Source organism: Dromiciops gliroides, chromosome 2 (genome assembly GCF_019393635.1).
Source record: "Dromiciops gliroides isolate mDroGli1 chromosome 2, mDroGli1.pri, whole genome shotgun sequence".
NCBI lineage: Eukaryota > Metazoa > Chordata > Mammalia > Microbiotheria > Microbiotheriidae > Dromiciops > Dromiciops gliroides.
In genome coordinates this window covers 293,940,586-293,959,825 of record NC_057862.1, presented here as the reverse complement: position 1 = coordinate 293,959,825, position 19,240 = coordinate 293,940,586, and positions in this window count along the sequence as shown.

Here is a 19,240-nt window from a genome sequence, read left to right as displayed (position 1 = left end):
CAGAGCATCATCTGTCTTTTATTGTCTGGGGTTACTTTACCATAGTACATTACATAGTATATTACTTGCCCTAAAGTTTTCCCAATCAAGACTGTGCCCCCTTGGGACTCCCTAGTCTGGGTGCTGCTAAGGTCTATTGTTCCCCTCCCCCATCTCATGATCAGAGGTCTGTCTTTTCTGTACCCTTTCAGATTCCCCTATTTAGGGCATAACCTGGCCTCTTTCCCTTCTTGGGGTTTTCCAGGTCATGGCACTTCCTCTTTTATTTCTCCAGGTTGTTCCTCCTTCCCCCCTCAAAAGGGCATTACTGGATCTACTGGTTTACCATTGGTTTTACCAGTGGGGATACTGAAGGAGTCTTGACTTTCAAGAGATTTTCTGCTCATGGTACTGTCAGGTGCTCCTGAGTTAGGGTCTACCAGACTATTTATCTGTGTTCCCTTTAGCTTCTTCAGTAAGACACCTCTTCCAGTATTCTCAGGGTCTGGGTCATCTTTTTATTCAGTCCTAGGCTGAATGAAGAAACTTATATAAGTTTCTCTTTGGATTTTTTGGTCTCTATTTGAACTGATATTAACTTTTAGATCACTCTGGAGTAAAAGAGGGGACGAATGCAGCCATTCTCCTATCTGGAAGTCCTTCACTGCCTTTTGGGGCATCACAAAATGTCTTGGGCCAAGGAGATCATGAAAGCTTGAAATATACTCTCCCTGCCCCCCCACCCCCTGCCGGGCCCATGTAGCCTGAACTTAAATATCTTCTCCAAAGGAAGAATGGGAGGAGAGTGCTGGAGTAGAAACTGAGCCAGAGAGCAATAAATATTCAAGAAAATGATCCACTTCATTTCCTGGCCCATTGAAAGGGCAACTCCTCTTTGGGCTGACCTCGTCGACATGTTTCTCCAAAAGCCCCTTAGCTCTTCTTAGTTGGCTTAGTTTCAGTTCATCTTCTGAGCTAAAGCTATGCTTGTACTTGCAAAACAAAGTACGAAGAAACTTGCTCAAGAAATACAGATTTGTGTTTTTCTTCCCTACTTCATCTTAATTTCTATAGAATTTACTGGTATATTGGGCTTGGGAGTTTAATGGAAAGACCACTACATCAGGAATCAAAAAAGCTCAGCTCTGACACTTCCTAGTGTTACGAGGAAAGGCTTTGTAAACCTTCAAGGGTCAGAGAAATATGATCTCTTAATGCTAGAAAGAGAAATTCATCCAGGATGAAATTCAAAATCATCCTTACCCCAAACTTGACCTGATATCCTCCTAATGGGCTTCCCTCCCACTAATGTGATTTCTTTAGTGGAATGGGTCCTAAAAGGAATTTCCATTCTACTCCTGGATTCTGTACCTGGATTCCTCAAAACTGACTTCAGGTAAAGGCAACCAGTCCCAATCCATGTTTCCTCTTTAGAGGGAAATGTCTTCACTTTAAGGAGAAGCAGGGTAACAGGACCTTAATAGTAATGATTTCTATTTTATTTCTATTTTTCTATAAAAGGTTTGCAATTAGTGTTTTTCTTAAAACAGTTGTGTGAAGCAGATACTGCAAATATTATTTTCCACATTTTATAAGGAAAAAAAACTGAGATTCAGAAAGGTGGTGAATGGGAACCAGGATATAAATCCCAGTCCCCCAGATGTTAAGGTCAAAGCTCTTTCCATCATGTCATGAGCTCATGTTGAATACTTGGCCCTTGAATTGTATTTTTAATTTTCAATTACATAATAATAAACTGGAGAAGGGAAAAGGAAACAAATATTTATTAAGTGCTGGGCACAGTGCTAAGTGCTTTACATATATTGGCTCATTTGATCCTCAAAATAACCCTGTGAGATAGGTGCTTTTTTTACCCACATTTTATCACTTTTCCCACACTGTCTCATTTACATCTTTTTTTTTTTTTGCGGGGCTATGGGGGGTTAAGTGACTTGCCCAGGGTTACATAGCTAGTGTCAAGTGTCTGAGATCGGATTTGAACTCAGGTATTCCTTGAATTCAGGGCCAGTGCTTTATCCACTGTGCCACCTAATTGCCTCTATCTCATTTACATCTTGCAAGAACCCAGTGAGGCAGATATTGTAGACATGATGTCCATTTCACAAATGAGGTACCAGACCCTGAAAGCTTAAGGAACTAAACCTTGATCACACAACTAATTAATGTCAGAGATGGGACACTACTCCAGTCAGTGACAGGGATAGGAGTCCAAATGCAGTTATGAACCAATTCTCAAGCTAAGAAATTATTTCTCTCTTCCTTCGGGCACCCATATAAGTATATCAGATGGGAATTTTCTGCGTAGGGGGCTCATGGGAGCCTGCTGTATAGCTTCACCCGTGAAAGAGGGCCAAATAATTTTAATTTGCTTAGGTGTCCATGGGCTTCATTAAGCCCATGCCCTATAATGGGTGCATTACATGCAGGCAAAGAAAAAACACTTCAGAACCTTTTTTTTTCTTCCAATATTAGTAACCAGGAGTTTTTCTGGACAATCTTTTTAGGGAAATTGAGTTCTTTTTTTTCTTCACATCTTGGCACCTTTTGCTCCTCTCCCTTGATGAGTCTTCACACCTTAGCCTGGCATTTTTTCCCTGCCCACAATGAGAGCCCTGCTAATACCTTCTCTTCCAAAGCACAGATTCCCTCCAATTTACCCAAGTAGAAGTTCTTCACTGGGGACAATTTTCATGCTAAGTGAGTTTGTTCATCTGTTTTGAGTTACTTGAAAACATATAAAACCTTTTTTAAAAATAAAAACTTCATTTTAATAGGAATCTAGTGTTTTCTTAATAGTCATAACTTAGTAGCAACTATAGAATTTTTTTTCTAAAATTGAAAAGAGAAGAAAAAAATCATCTTTGGACTCTGACACAACATGACAAATTTTAGCCAAAATAGAATGTCAAAGTTATGAACAACGGAAAAAACAAGGGTAACAAGACACTCAGTCTTCTTGGTGAGTGCTCCCAGCCACGCCCACCATCAGGGTACGTACACACTTCATCTCTCAGCCTAGCCATCACAGGATGGGCAGCCTCAAAGGTCACCATACTGCTAGGCTTTGAGCAAACAGAAGGTAATTGCAATTGGAAATCTCAAAGTGTGAAGGCTGCTTTTCAGGCTTATGTCTATTACATCTTCCTGGTCTGTTTCCCTTAACCCAATGCCAAGGACCAAGCCTTGAAAAAAAATAAAATACTGCCCATCATAGAGTTTAGTTTGAACTGAGTATGAGAAGGGAAAACACACACAGAATACCTAATTGCTTCCAGCACAAATGACCTGTTATAAACAGACTGGAACACAAAAATACTCTCATAGAATGTCAGACCTGGAAGAGTCCTTAGAATCACAGAACATAGACTGTTAGATCTGGAAGGGGCCTTAGAATCACAACATGCAGAATGTCAGAGCTGGAAAGAGCCTTAGAATCCTAGAACATATAGCGTCAGAGCCGGAAGGGGACATAGTATCAGAGAACACGGAATGTCAGAACTAGAAGGAATCCAAGACCACAGAAGTCTGAGACTAGAAGGGACCTTACATTCACAGGAGTCTAGGATATCATATAACAGGCTTGTGCTATAAGAATCAGAGCCATTCCTAGGGAACCAGAGCACCTTTTCCCATGATGCCACAGGACCAAGGATACATGAACACAAAAAGCTCAGGGCAGAGGTTGCTGGAAATAGAGCCATAACAAAGACCATGGCAGCAATGAGAAATGTGGGCTGCTGGCATCATTGAGTAAAAATAGTGGCTATTGGATGACCAACATAGATTTCCAGAGGCACGCTACTAGGCCTGCAGTACCTTGCAGAAAATGACAGTGTGTACAAGTGACAGTGGCCAGGAGCCAGAATAATGGTAGCAGATACTGGAGTGAGAGGAAGAAAAGGAGCACACACCATATAGAACAGCTGATATAGTCACAGCCACAGCACTCGAGCTAGGCAGGCAAGTGGCCAACATTATTAGGCGATGTTATGTTTTGTATTATGTCACTCATGTGACCAAACCCCTGAGTAGAAGGTAGAGAGGGAAGAAACAAGTCTCACCAGTGAAAATGGGTTAAAAGTGTTTTCTTGCTAATCAGCCTGGGATACTAGTGCCTTCTCTGTTCTTTACATGCATTTTGTTAAAAAACCTGTCCTGAAAAAAACAAACAAAAAAAACCTGTCCTGAGCCTCATCCCTTGTTAACTTAATTCTTTCAGAAGAACTAAATCCCTCTGAGAACTAGAAATGAACCAAACACAAATGTCACCAGGGTTTTTCTAGGTGAAAGCAAACCAAGCCATAGTTATTGAGAACCTTCTAGCCTAAACCCAGTTTGTTTGAGTCAAGGGCTTACCTTTGGATTCATGGATTGGAGCTGATCAAGAATCCAGGAATCATCTAGTCCTATTGTCCCTTGCGTTACAAATGTGGAGTCTAAGTAACTTACTCTAGGCCACACAGGTAATAAAACATGGAGCCAGGATTCTGTCTCAGATTTTCTGACTCCAACCCCAGTGTTCTTTTCCATTTGTCAATAATAAAGTCAACATTTCTTGTGAAGAATTAGTAATCATGACTCCCATCTCTGCAATACTTTCAGGTTTACCCATCACTTTCCTCAGAGCCCAGTGAAGCACATAGGCACCCAATGCATGTAACATGCAGGGGCCATTGTGCTTAGTATTGAGGATGAAGAGATAAATGCTATACAGCCAAATATACTTGGTAAACATTCCTAGTCCTTTCATTTTTACAGATGGAGGAACTGGGACACAGAGAAAGAGAAAGAGGGAGTAACTTGCTTTAGTCCACAAGTCTTATAAAGCAGGCAGCTAAGTGGCCCTATAGATAGAATACTGGCCCTGGAATCAAGGAGACTCAAATCTAGCCTCAGACACTTACTAGCTATGTGACCCTGGGTAAGTCACTGAACCCTGTTTGTCTTAGTTTCCTCATAAGTATAATGATCAGGAGAAGGAAATGGCAAACCACTCCAGTATCTTTGCCCAAGAAAACTCTTAGGTGGCACAGTAGATAAAGAACCAGCCCTGGATTCAGGAGGACCTGAGTTCAAATTCAGCCTCAGACACTTGACACTTACTAGCTGTTTGACCTTAGGCAAGTCACTTAACCCTCATTGCCCTGCCCCCCCAAAAAAAATCCATATGGAATAACAAAGAGTAGGACACAACCGAATAAGAACAAAAGGAAGAGAACCCAGGTGTCTCAATTCCCAATCTTGATCCTTCTTCTCCTTCCCATTCTCTTTACTCCTCTTTCATCTTGTGAGATTTAAAATTTATCTTAGCATCTCCCTCGCCACGTGATGAAGCTGGGTTACCTTCAGCAGAGGGAGCCAATCTGTTTACCAGAATGGGGGAGGTTCCTGTTGCATCTGGGAAGGGAGTCAGTTATGGAATGGGCCCAAAAGATACATTGAATGTTTAGGGCTTTTGAGTCAATATCTCCATATGCAAAATTGAATAGATTGCTTAACGGGGTGCTATGTTTGGTATGCAAGGAAGAAAATAGCAAAGTATGGTAACCTGCACTAAAGCAGAGAATTACATCTCACTCGATTTTTTAATTCTATTTGGGAGTATAAAGTTAAGAAAGGGAGCAGTAGCATTTGAATATTTCTTGTTTCCTGAGTTAAATTTCAACTTGCAACTGCCATTAGGCACCATTTTCTTGGAACAGGAGGAACCTTTAGATGCAATTATAAATTGCCATTTTGCCCACCTATCCATTGTTTCATTCTCTACACTCACTTAACTGGAATGTGCATGACTGAGTGATTGTTTCAGTTCTAAGCAAAATCTGGACCATCTTAATTACTAAGCCGTGGTGGAAAGTGCCACAGGATTAGAGTCAGAAGAAATCTGTAGGCCTCTTGGTTCCAATTTCAACCCGTTTCTCCTCTCTGGGCCTAAGTTTCCTCATCTATAAAATGGGGGTGATAATATTCACATCTCTCCCTCATAGGATTGTTGAGGAGAAAACGGTTTGGGGAAACTTAAAGCTTTATAGAAATGTGAATTATTTAAAGAAAAAAAAGAATGGCCATAAAAAAATGTTTTCATACACAGAAGAGAACAGAATATAGACAGAAGTTCAAAAGAGAGAAAGCAGGGCAGCTAGGTGGCGCAGTGGATAAAGCACCGGCCCTGGATTCAGAAGTACCTGAGTTCAAATCCAGCCTCAGACACTTAACACTAGCTGTGTGACCCTGGGCAAGTCACTTAACCCCAATTGCCTCACTAAAAAAAAAAAAAAAGAGAGAGAAAGCAGACCTTACATTCACAGGAGTCTAGGATATCATATAACAGGCTTGTGCTATAATTTTATTATTATCATGATAAATTTAATATACACTTAAGGTTTTTTTTAGTTGCATAGTAACATCAGTTTCATATACAGTATTCTTTTCTTTCTTGGGCTAGGGCAGCAATGAGGGTTAAGTGACTTGCCCAGGGTCACACATCTAGTAAGTGGCAAATGTCTGGAACTGGATTTGAACTCAGGTCCTCCTGAATCCAGGGCCAGTGCTTTATCCACTGTGCCACCTAGCTGCCCCTACAGTACTCTTTTCTATCCCTGGAATATTGCAGTGTTCCCTTTTGTTGATGTTTGCTGAGTTCGTAATATAACATTACTTTTATTATTATAGTTGGTGTTAAGTATTTGCTGGATGAATGAATCACAGAATGTCAAGGGTAAAAAGCCTCAGACATTACAGATGGATTAATAACAAGGAATGAATGCATGAATGAATGAATCATTTTTAATTGAAACAAAGTCGCCAGATTCAATTCACCAAGTATTCACTGTGCAACTACTATGGACAAGACTCATGGGGGAGCCAACAGAGGCATTCCACATAGTTCCCTGCTCTCAAGAAGTTTACAGCAGAGACAAAGAAGATTTATGTAGGTGGAAAAGCTAAATAGCCACACAGTCCCTGTAGCAAAGGTACTCAGGGGTTCTTAGGCTCTCCTGCTACAGCAGTAAATTAAGAGCCAAGATGATTCATATAGATAGTAAGCACTAACTGGATTCAGACAAAGGAAGGCTCATCTTTGGCTGAAGGAATTAAAGGAAGGTTTCTTCAAGAAGGTGCTATTTGACTTGGGCAACTCAAATAGAGTATAGAGTGGAGTAGTGGGGTAGAGGAAAAAAACGCAGAGTATTCCAGGTAAGAGAGACCATCTGAGCAAACATCCACAAGTAGTAAAGAGCTTAGCATGCTCAGAGGACTATGAGGAGCTAATTCCATCTGGGAAAATAGGTGAAGATATGGTTGGATAGGGAGGGACTAGATTCTAGTGAGTCAAAGAGATTCTACTCAGTAGAAGAGATAAAGAATGATTCTCACCTTGTATCAAATGAATTTTGAAAACACCTTTACAACACTACAGAAACTTTTAAGTGATTTTTTAAAAAAGCACATTACTATGTTCTAATGAAATTAGCTCATCTGAAGGAGGGGTGATAAATGGAATGAAGTAATGAATCAACAAGTATTTATCATATGCCTCCTTTGTAAGCCAGGTGTGGATGGTTGGAGAGAATAAACATTTATTTAGTGCCTACTATGTACCAAGGCACTGTACTAAGCACTTTACAAATATTATCTTATTTGATCTTCACAATAACCCTGTTGTTATTATCTCCATTTTACAGATAAGAAAACTGAGGCTAAGAGAGGTAAAGTGACTTGCCCAGACTCACAGAGCTAGTATTTGTCTAAAGCCAAATTTGAATTCAAGTCTTCCTGGCTCCAGGCCCAGTGCTCTATCCACCGCACCACCAACTGACCCTAGGCAAAACAAATAAGCAAAAATCACCCAAAAAAAGCCAATATATTCAATCCTCAACTTTCCAGGTGATATAGATCCTAAAAAATACCTCTAAAGTAAAAAATGCAAATGTTGATACATTGAGCCTAAGGGAATTAGGGGGTTAGATTCCCAGGACCACCAAACACCATAATCTTTCACTAGAGATTGCTGAAAATATTCTTTTCTGTATATAATTCTTTATAACAAAACATTAATTCTGATAATATGCACCTTTCCTAACACAGTAACCACAAAATAGCCCATTAAATGTAGTACACAAAATAAAATTGGTAACATGCAAAACATTTTTTCTCACTAGTAGTTCCCTAGAATTTTGTGAGCTTTAGTGCTAACATTTCTAAAAACATCGATTTCAAATAATACTCACTTTTTTATAACACATAAAATATATAATATCATAAATACTGTAAAGCAAATACATTTCTAAATGAAGACTTTTTAACCTGACTCTTATTTTCCATTGTGTCAGATGGTGATATGACAGCACTGTACTATATACTATACTGCCTGATATAAAAACCTCTCTACTCTGACCAATCTCTGAAAACCAAAGGAGAGGTTGGTGGGACTTTAGTTGCTGCTGTTAGAAGATGCTAAGACTAGTGAGATCTCCACATTGTCTCCAATACTTTGTCCTTCACAGCTGGTGGATTCATGAGGACTTTCACAAATACTTTCCTCCTTTTTGCAGATATAACAAATCCTTAGCTCGTTAACACCAAACTTGTGGCAGACAGCGGTTGCAGACATTTTGGCATGAAGTTTATCTAACACCTCTATTTTCTCATGAAGCCACATCACTGACTTTGCAAGATTGGGCTTAGAGCCCAAAGTACTTGCACTATGCTTTGTGGGTATAATTGCAACACAAAACTTCAGTTTTAAAGGCAAACATTGAAAATATGCAATAAATGCACAGGAAGCTCTTTATTCTACAATGGTAGGGTGAACAAGACCAGGGAAGCACCTAGTAGGATAACAGTCACTCCACAAACTTATGAGCAACAGCCTCTTTTTTTTTTCTACTGCGCATAGCCGCAAATATGCACAGCTGCCAATTCAAAAGTCAAAAGGAGGTTACTAATAAACTCACCCAAATGCTTGAAGTTCTGAAAGTTAAATATGGAAATGTTGAGGGTTGACTGTACATAAAAAAAACACTAGTCCATGCCTTCAGGGAGGGGAAGTATGAATGAAAAAATAAGTAAATGCAAAAATATATAGAGTAATTTCTGATGGGAGTGGGAAGGCCTGGGGAATACTAACAACTGGGAAGATCAGAAGAGACTTCCTGGGGGGCAGCTAGGTGGTGTAGTGGATAAAGCACCAGCCCTGGATTCAGGACCTGAGTTCAAATATGACCTCAGACACGACACTTACTAGCTGTGTGGCCCTGGGCAAGTCACTTAACCCTCATTGCCCTGCAAAGAAAAGAAAAAGAGAGAGAGAGAGAGAAAGAGAGAGACTTCCTCTAGGAAATGCCCTTGAGTGGAACCTTGAAAGAAGCCAGGGTTTTGAAAAGACAGAAGAGATTAAGACATGCATTCCAAGAATGGGGGACAACCTGTGCCAATGACAAGGAATGGCGGGTAGGCCGCTTTGGCTAAGACACAGAGAGTGTGAAGGAGAGAAGCATGCAGGCTGAAGGTATGTAGGAGTTAGGGCTTTAAATACAGAACAGAAGAATTTGTATTTGAACCCAGTGACAAGAAGAAGTCCCTTAAATTTCCTGAGCAGGAAAACGGAGGTGAACTATGTATTTTAGGGCTAGCAATTTGACAATTATGCAGAGGAGATGGATTGGAAAGAGGACAAACTATGGTGGTAGTTAGGTAAAAAGAAGAGGGTGGGTGGAAAAGACATTGTGAGCCTGGGATCAACATTTCTAGGTAACTGATTCAATATGCATGGGGAGGAAGAAGAAAGGATGGGGGAGACTATGAGGTTATGAACCTGGAAGGATGGTGGTGCCCTCTAAACAAATAAGAAAGTAAGGAATAGGAGAGGGGGAAGAGACCTGGGTTTAGAGTCTAAAAACTTGGAATCAAATCCTTGTTCTTACTATCTAGAAGTCAGTTAATTGCTCTAACTTTTATCTTCCCTTAAAACAGCTGTCATTCTGATCTACTTACATCATTGGGTCACTGGGGAAGTAGTTTATGTATCTTAAAGTCCTATAGGATTAGGAGCTCTTAAAGGCCACACCACATGCTACAAGGCAGCTAGGTAGTGAAATAGATAAAGCACTAGCCCTGGAGTCAAGAGGACCTGTGTTCAAATCTTACCTCAGACACTTACTAGCTTATAATTTTCAGGGAGTTCAATTCTTGGGTAAGTTTACCACCAATTGTTCTATGATATTTATTTTCCTTGCCAATTTTTCCTCCCTATTGATTCTATTTTTTAAAATATCATTTCTTTTCTCTAATGTAGTCCTTGTAGTCACAAGATTATTTTCTCTGAAATGCTACTTCAGTTTGTCATTGAATTACTCTTTTGTTCTGGGTTTTTACCCCTTGGGTTTTCTCTCCATCCAAGCTATTTCTTCATTGTGTTCAGCATTTTCTTCTATTTATCCTTAACTTCAGCCTCTTTCTGAAATGCAGGCTTGTGCTTCAGTAAATGTCTACTCTCATGCTCCTGAAAGCATGAGTAAACCTTGCTTGATCCTGGGTTCTGTAGCTGAAACAAATCCTCTCCTTCAACATGAATTATCTTGTCTTTCTGGATGCTGGTCTGACCTTATCTGCTCTCATGTATGGAGATGGAATCCCTCTAATGCTCTCTCCACTGCACTATACTGCCTCTTCATGCCTACCACTAGGCACCCCTTCTCCAGAGATAGAAAACTGGCTCAGTTGTTGAATCTTGAATACGCAGATCTAAACTGAATCTGAGATACACATTTTCATACATACCCTTCTCTTCTCTGACACTGTTACCACACTGGTACAAGCCCCCATCACCTCTTTCCTGGACTATTGCAATAGCGTGATGGGTTAGACTTCTTGCCTCAAATCTCTCCCTCCTCCAGTCTACCCTCCACTCAGTTGTCAAATTAATCTTCCTAAAATGCAAGTCTGAACATGCCACCCTCCTATTCAATAATCTCTAGCAATTCCCTATTACCTCCATGTTAGAAACAGGTAAACTGAAGCACAACTCCCAGTCTGGTGCAAAGAAGGAAGGCCATTTTATTACGATCTTGAAAGAAGGGTTAGGCACTCTGGAAAAGTGGTGCATCTCACCACAGTGAAGTTCTCCTTTTTATCCTGGATCTATCTGGGTTCACATTCTTCACGACACTTCTAAACATGCAGACCACCACCCCCCCAGATGTGGCACCACTGCTGCCCCCACCCCATGGGACAACAAGACCCTGAAATTTTTACAATTCTTTGTTATCTAACTTCAGAAAACCTCTGTTGACTAAGCAGGGAAAGGAAGGAAAATTTTGGGGAGTGGGGATAAGCCTTTAGGGCTTGAATTATGTAGTTTGTTCTTATCTGAGAAGAACATGCTCTACTGGTTAACTGTTAACTCAGCAGGAAAAAGGAAGGAACATTTGACACTTACTAGCTGTGTGATCCTGGGCAAGTCACTTAACCCTCATTGCCAGAAGAAGGAGGAGGAGGAGGAGGAGGAGGAGGAGGAGGAGGAGGAGGAGGAGGAGGAGGAGAAGGAGGAGGAGGAGAAGGAGGAGGAGGAGAAGGAGGAGGAGGAGGAGAAGAAGGAGAAGGAGAAGAAGGAGAAGAAGAAGAAGAAGAAGAAGAAGAAGAAGAAGAAGAAGAAGAAGAAGAAGAAGAAGAAGAAGAAGAAGAAGAAGAAGAAGAAGAAGAAACAGTGGAGATGGGGGGGAGAAACCCCCAGGACTTGAATAACGTATCCTGCCTTCTGAGGAGGATACACTATTTCTCTCCAGGCTCAAATTTAAAAAACCTTTGTTTGCCTTATAAGCCCTCTGTAACCTGGCTCCTTCCTACCTTTCCAGTCTTCTTATACCTGACAACCCGAGTCCCACAATAATCTCTGACACAATGACACTGGCTTCTTGCTGGTCCTCTCACAAGACACTCCACCTCCCAGCTCCAGATGTTTACAGTGGTTCTCTATTCCTGAAACTTTGTCTCTCCTCATGTCTACCTCCTAGCTTCCTCAACTTCCTTCAAGTCTTAGCTAAAGTCCCACCTTCTTCAAGGAGCTTTTCCTGATCCCCCTCATTTATAATGTCTTCTCACATTAATGATCTCCAATTTATTCCATCTATAGCTTGTTTGTAAGTAGTTGTTCTCATATTGTCTCCCTGACCTTAAACGATAAGACCCTTGAGAGCAGGCACTGTATTTTGCCTTTCTTTTTCCCCACAAAGCACAGAGTTTCTCACATAGGAGGTACTTAATAAATGTCAGCTGACTGACCTCATCACCTAAATGAACAGTATGTGTCCATCTCTAAAACAGCACAGGTGTCACATTGAGGATGTCAGCAAAGAAAAAGTAGCCATGAATCCAAGGCTATAGGAGCATACAGGTGACACCTGCTCCTCCTAGCATGTTAAGGGCATTGGGAAGGAGCTTCTGGACTAGTGTTAGTTGTTTAGGAGGTTGGAATTTAACCTGGGTATCGAAAGAGAAATCACATAGTGTTACTGGGCCCAATCACGTTCATACTGAGCTCACTCCCATGTCTAGCAAACCTCCTTGTGCCCCTGCCTGCTTGATTCTCTCCCTCTCTCACACCTGCACTCTCTTTTTCCATAGGCAGAGAACTGGGGTCTCGGAACTCCACTATTCATATATAAAATCTGTTGGAGCTATTTGCTTTTTGCTCTCCAGATGTTGCTGCCATCGTGTGAGGGCACTAGAGATGTACAGTCTCAGGACAGGAAGCACTTGTTGGGGCAAGCTAATCTTTGTCCTAGCACCTATGGTCTTCAGAATTCCACAATTCAAAACTCACTCGTAGCCTAATGGGACTCCATACCTTCCTTTCCTCTTATACTTACAACCAGAATTACCAGGGTTCCAGATCACAAAGTCACACACTTTGCTAATTCACTGACTCATAGCTACCAACCCACACACCATCTTCCACATATCCCACTGCAAACATCCAGGAGCCAGATTTCCTACCACCATTCCAAACACCATCACCAGTATCAAAGCAACATTTTTGACACTGCCTAAATAGCTTGAGTATTTGTGGATATAACTAACAGCTGTGGGCAGCTGCATGCCTGTACCACCTCCTTAGAATAGCTATTTGCATTTCAACTTGGGTGTCCCCGAAGTCCAAAAGACTAGAGAGCTAGTGTCTGAGATGGGAATTCAGTGAGAAGGTACAAGAAAAAGAAAGTCTCTGAGAATGTAAGGGCTTAGACAAGTGCTCTGGATATGCCTTGAACTCTGCTCCAGTATGAACTCTGGAGTGTGCGTCACAGTGCCACACCCCATCCCCAACACAGCCAGACACAGACATAGACACACAGATACATAAATAGACAGATACAGACATATGAATATAAACATGTGCACACATATATACATACACATGTTCAAATACACCAAGCATATATCTGGAAAAGTAGAGATGAAGAGCTGGTAAAAAGGTTTTGATTCATGCTGTTTATCTGATCTATTTTAGGGATTTTTTGTTGTTGTTGTTGTTTTGGTTTTTTGGTTTTTTTGTGAGGTAATTGGGGTTAAGTGACTTGCCCAGGGTCACACAGCTAGTAAGTGTTAAGTGTCTGAGGTCAGATTTGAACTCAGGTACTTCTGACTCCAGGGCCAGTACTATATCCACTGCGCCACCTAGCTGCCCCAATTTTAGGGATTTTTAAAAGCACTCTGCAGGCTTTAAAAAAAAAAAATTATAGTTTTGTGACAGCAACCCCATGGAGGCGATGGGAACTGGAGCTTTTGGAGAAGCAATGATGGAAATGGCCACCACTAGGTGTCAAAAGAACACTCAGGGGGCAGCTAGGAGGCACAGTGGATAAAGCACTGACCCTGGATTCGGGAGGACCTGAGTTCAAATCTGGCCTCAGACACCTGACACTTACTAGCTATGTGACCCCGGGCAAGTCACTTAACCCTCATTGCCTCAGAAAAAAAACAAAACAACATATCAAACACCCAGGATAAGGCCCTGGTCCCATGTTTTGTATATGGAGGATCTGAGACCCTTAACCCATAGGTTCCAGCAGCACTACCCCCTTCTCTGTTGGAAGCTCAGGCAATTTACTTACCAGACACCAACCTCCAAGAGGTGAGGTTGAAATGCTTCCTCATGATGACTCCCCCCCAAGTTTACAGAAGTCCAGATCCAATGTGATCAGTGAGAAAAGGTTGCTAGTAACCAACATACATTTGAGAGGTGGAAAAGAGCAGATCATCACCCAGTTCCATGCCCAAGGGCGGGTATGGGGGAAAGGGTCATAAATAGAACTCAGAGAGAAGAATGAGGTTGGACTGGGTGTTCAGCCTTTTGTGAAAAGTATAGTTTAGAGGAACACCAGAAAAAAACATGAGACAGGGCTAAATCCAAAAGCATTTTCAAAGGCTGCCAATACCTTTGCCCTCAGTCCAAAAGAAATTCCTCATGCCAGTGGAGAAACTATGCCTCCCTACCTCTCCAGGGAGAGGCCGAAGATGGACTTTGGAGAAGGCATAAGGCCAGAATTTAGTATAGCATGAAAGGAGGAGAAGCTGGGAGGGGAGATAGGGTACACTTATCATCTATTCCCCAGTGCCTTTTTAAAGGTATCAAAAGTATTTAGAGTTGGTGTTGATCACTTTGGAGATTAGAAACTGGGTTGGGGGGCGGGATGCAGCTAGGTGGCACAATGGATAGAGCACTGGCCCTGGATTCAGGAGGACCTGAGTTCAAATCCGGCTTTAGACACTTGACACTAGCTGTGTGACCCTGGGCAAGTCACTTAACCCTCATTGCCCTGCCCACCCTTCCAAATAAAATAAAATAAAAATTTTTTTAAAAAGAAAGAAAATTGGTTGGGTACAATGAAAAGAAGGAACATTGTGCACAGAGATCATTTGTTTTGATCAAGAATGTGTGAAAGCTATCTTTAGCAATGCAACTAAAAAGACCAACAAAAGAAAACTACATGTTGTGTAATTAGAATGACAAATCTTGGCCCTGGAGAAAAAATGAAGAAGTCCAGCTCCCTCCTTTTATTAGAGGTGAAAGACCATGGGTGTGAAATATTGCAGATGTTGTCAGATGAAGTTGATTATTTAGTTGTATTTTGCTTAACTGATTTTTTTTCCCTAGTTACATTGAGAGTTACACTAATAAGGGAAATATCTAGAAAAGTCTTTGATATCAAAACAAAAGGCTATCAATAAAACTTTTTAAAAGTGAGTAGTGGGGCAGCTAGATGACCCAGTAGATAAAGCACTGGCCCTGGATTCAGGAGTACCTGAGTTCAAATCCTGCCTCAGACACTTAGCACTTACTAGCTGTGTGACCCTGGGCAAGTCACTTAACCCCCATTGCCTCACTAAAAAAAAGTGAGTAGTTAGATATTAAATCCTGGGGCCTCGGAGAGTGAGGAAAGAATTGGGTAGCTTTGTGGAAAAAGTTCTTTGAGGGATGGAGTTGGGCAAGAAGAATAGCATTTAGCTAGTCATTTAATCTTTCTAATCCTCAGTTTCCCATAAAATGGAGATAATATCTATACTTATTCTCTCATAAGGTCATTTTGAAGATCATATAAGATGATATATTCAAAGCATTTTGCATATCTTAAAACACTATAGGAATATCAGTTATTATCCTATTGTAGAAGGAAATGTTGCTCTACTTCCTAGTTATAGCTAGATGAAAACGGGGCAGGTCAATTGACATCTTGGACTGAGTTAGTGGGCCTGTGCCTGATGAAGAGTTTTGAAAGTAAAAGACAAGGGGCAGCTAGGTGGCGCAGTGGATAAAAAGCACTGGTCCTGGATTCAGGAGGACCTGAGTCCAAATCCTGCCTCAGACACTTGACACTTACTAGCTGTGTGACCCTGAGCAAGTCACTTAACTCTCATTGCCCTGAAAACAAAAAGACAAGGGGACACTGAAAGAAAAGAAAATGGACTCCTCAGAACTTCTCCTCTAGATACCAGTTCTCCAAAACAATGAGGAAGTTCCCTGAACAGAGAGGAGCACCCCAAAACTGACCAGCCAATATAGAATGCAGAAATTATTCGAGCATTCCAGGACTTGAGTTCTGGCTACCAGCTTTGAGACATTTTTTCAGTGACCATTATTTAAGCAAGTTTACCTTTCTACTCTCTACTTGCAATGCAGACTACCAGGGCATGCACATGGAAAAAGGGATTCATTGGGACTCCTCTGGGAGAGGGGTTTCTGCTCAAAATAGCTGTTTGTTGAACTATGACAAGACTCAAGAGGGGAAATGATCTCTAGTTCTGGAAATCAGGTAGAATGTGTGATCTATATGACATGTAACTAATGCTTCCACTTTTACTAATGTAACTCTAATTAAACTCTGAGTTTAAATTCTGACCATGAGTGAAGTTAGGTAACTGAAGCTACACAAAAAGAAGGCAAAAGAAGGGATAGAGTCAAGTAGGCGGAGCAAGAGATCAAATGAACCACACTCCCAGGGAGACTAGATAAAGGACTAAGTATAACTGTTGTCATACTCAGCCCAGTAATAACCACCCCAGTCCATGGTCTTATGTACTCGTAGAGGGCCATGCTGTAACACTCTCTGGTATACTTAAGTGCGTGGGGTGGGGGCTGAGGGGGTGCATTCGTGTGCGATGTGTTGTGTGTTTCACATACATATATACATGTGTATATACACATATACATGTGTGTATTTATAGTAGAGAGGAGGGGAAAAGGGGAAAGAGAGATTAGGGAATGAAAATTTATAATCAGATTTAATTTCATGCCAATTATCTGAATTTTTGAGCTCACCTAGTCTGTTTTAAGAAGAGAACACCCCAGAGGACATAAAGAGACCTAGAATATAGACTAAGTATGACTACCTGCTGTGTGATTGGATAACAAAAGAACCCACCTACATATAGATATAGGTGGCGCAGAGAAAACAGACCTGTCACATGAGCTCATGTCTGTTCCTAGGAATCCAAAGCCAGAAACCAAACAGAATAAATACAAGGAACGTAGAAAAACCCTAGACCACAGCAGCTGAGCCATAGCACTGGTCCTCAGACACTTACCTAACAATTAATTTACACATTCTCCACACTGCCTATCACCAAGGATCAACCACTGATACCTATCTAAATACTCTTTTTTTTTTTTTTTGGTGAGGCAATTGGGGTTAAGTGACTTGCCCAGGGTCACACAGCTAGTAAGTGTTAAGTGTCTGAGGCCAGATTTGAACTCAGGTCCTCCTGATTCCAGGGCCAGTGCTCTATCCACTGTGCCACCTAGCTGCCCCTAAGAAGAAACTGCAACTTGTTTTGTTGTTGTTTGTCCTTCATTCTTCTAACATGGCTTATTTTTTTTTAAGTGAGGCAATTGGGGTTAAGTGACTTGCCCAGGGTCACACAGCAAGTAAGTGTTAATTGTCTGAGGTCGGATTTGAACTCAGGTACTCCTGACTCCAGGGCCAGTGCTCTATCCACTGTGCCACCTAGCTGCCCCTAATACTCCTTCTTCTTAACCCACCCATAGGTGGAACTAGCCCTTACTGTGTTCCCCTGCCCCAATACCACTTGCTACATCGAGCAAATTGTTTTATCAACATCTCCCTAAAGAGCAGAAGGATTTAACTGGCTGTTGGAGTATGCAGGCCACCGACCCTGCCCAATCATGCGTTGCACTGGTCTTAAAGGGATCCACCACCTGCAGGGCCTAAAGGACTGCTAAGTGGGGAGCCGCACTCCCCCTCAGAAAGGAATGTCTTCCCTGTATCCCTGAGGTACAATCTACTCTCAACTTTAGGCTTCTTCTCTGATTTCTCTCCAAAACAGGGGTACAGGAGAATGCAGGACCCTTAGATGTTTTCTCCTACTTTTGATATTTTTTTTCTTCATGACTTAAATGCCAAATAAAATTAACACATACATAATAGAAAAAAATAATAACAATATCTAGTATTTGTTTAGTGCTTTAAGAATTGCATACTATTTAACATTTGGTAACTTATTTGATCCTCAAAACAACTCAGGTAGGTGGATGCTATTATTATCCTCATTTTATAGATGAGGAAACTGAGACACAAAGAGATTAAGTGATTTGCCCAGGGTAACACAGCTAGTGAGTATCTAAGGCAGGATTCAAACTCTAGACTTCCTGACTTTATGTGTCATGCTCTATCCATTAGCTTCCATTTATAACTTAACATTTCTAGCGTGCTTGCTGCATGCCAGGCTCTGTGCTAAGTGCTTTACAATTATTTTATTTGATCCTCACAACAACCCTGGGAGGTGGGTGCTATTATTATTCCCATTTTATAGAGGAGAAAACTGAGGCAAACAGGGTGCAAGGGACTCAGCCTGGGTCACGTAACTAGTAGGTGTCCGAGGCCAAATTTGAACTCAGGACTTACTGACCTTAAACCCTGCACTATATCTGCCATGCCACTTAGCTGCCTTAAAAAGATAATTTTACATGAGACTATACATTTGTTACATAAAGACTCTTTTCTTTTTAAATTATTAAGTGCATTTATATTATAGTATATTAATATCATGTATAAAATTTAATAAATTGGGAATGTAACTTTTAAAGCTGCCATGCTTTTCTGTAATTCTTTCTGGCTTTCCTTCAGTTCTTTTCTTTGTATTTTATAAAATATTCTTTAATAACCCTCTTTTCTTTTTCTTTTCTTTTTCTGGCCTTACTTCCTAGCCTTCATCTCACTTTCACCTACTGCTATTCAAAAAAAAAAAAGGAAAGAAAGAAAGAAAAGCAAAATCATTGTAACAAATATACGTAGGGAATCAAAACAAATTCCCATATTGGGCATGTCTGAAAATGTCTGGTTTATTCTGAATTTTGAGGATATTACTTCTCTCCCTGAAGGTAGGTAGCTTGTTTCATCATCTGTCCTCTAGATTTATGGCTGGTTATTATACTGATCAAAGTTCTTAGGTCTTTAAAACTTGGTGGGGTTTTTTTTCTTTGAAAGGTTGTTGTTATTTTGTAACTTTTTGGGTTTGAGGTTTTTTTTGTGTGGGGCAATGAGGGTTAAGTGACTTGCCCAAGGTCACACAGCCTGTCAAGTGTCTGAGGCCAGATTTGAATTCAGGTGCTCCTGAATCCAGGGCCAGTGCTCTATCCACTGTGCCACCTAGCTGCCCTCTATTGTGTGTTTTATTACTGATTCTGCTCACTTCACTATGCATCCGTTGATACAAGTCTTTCCAA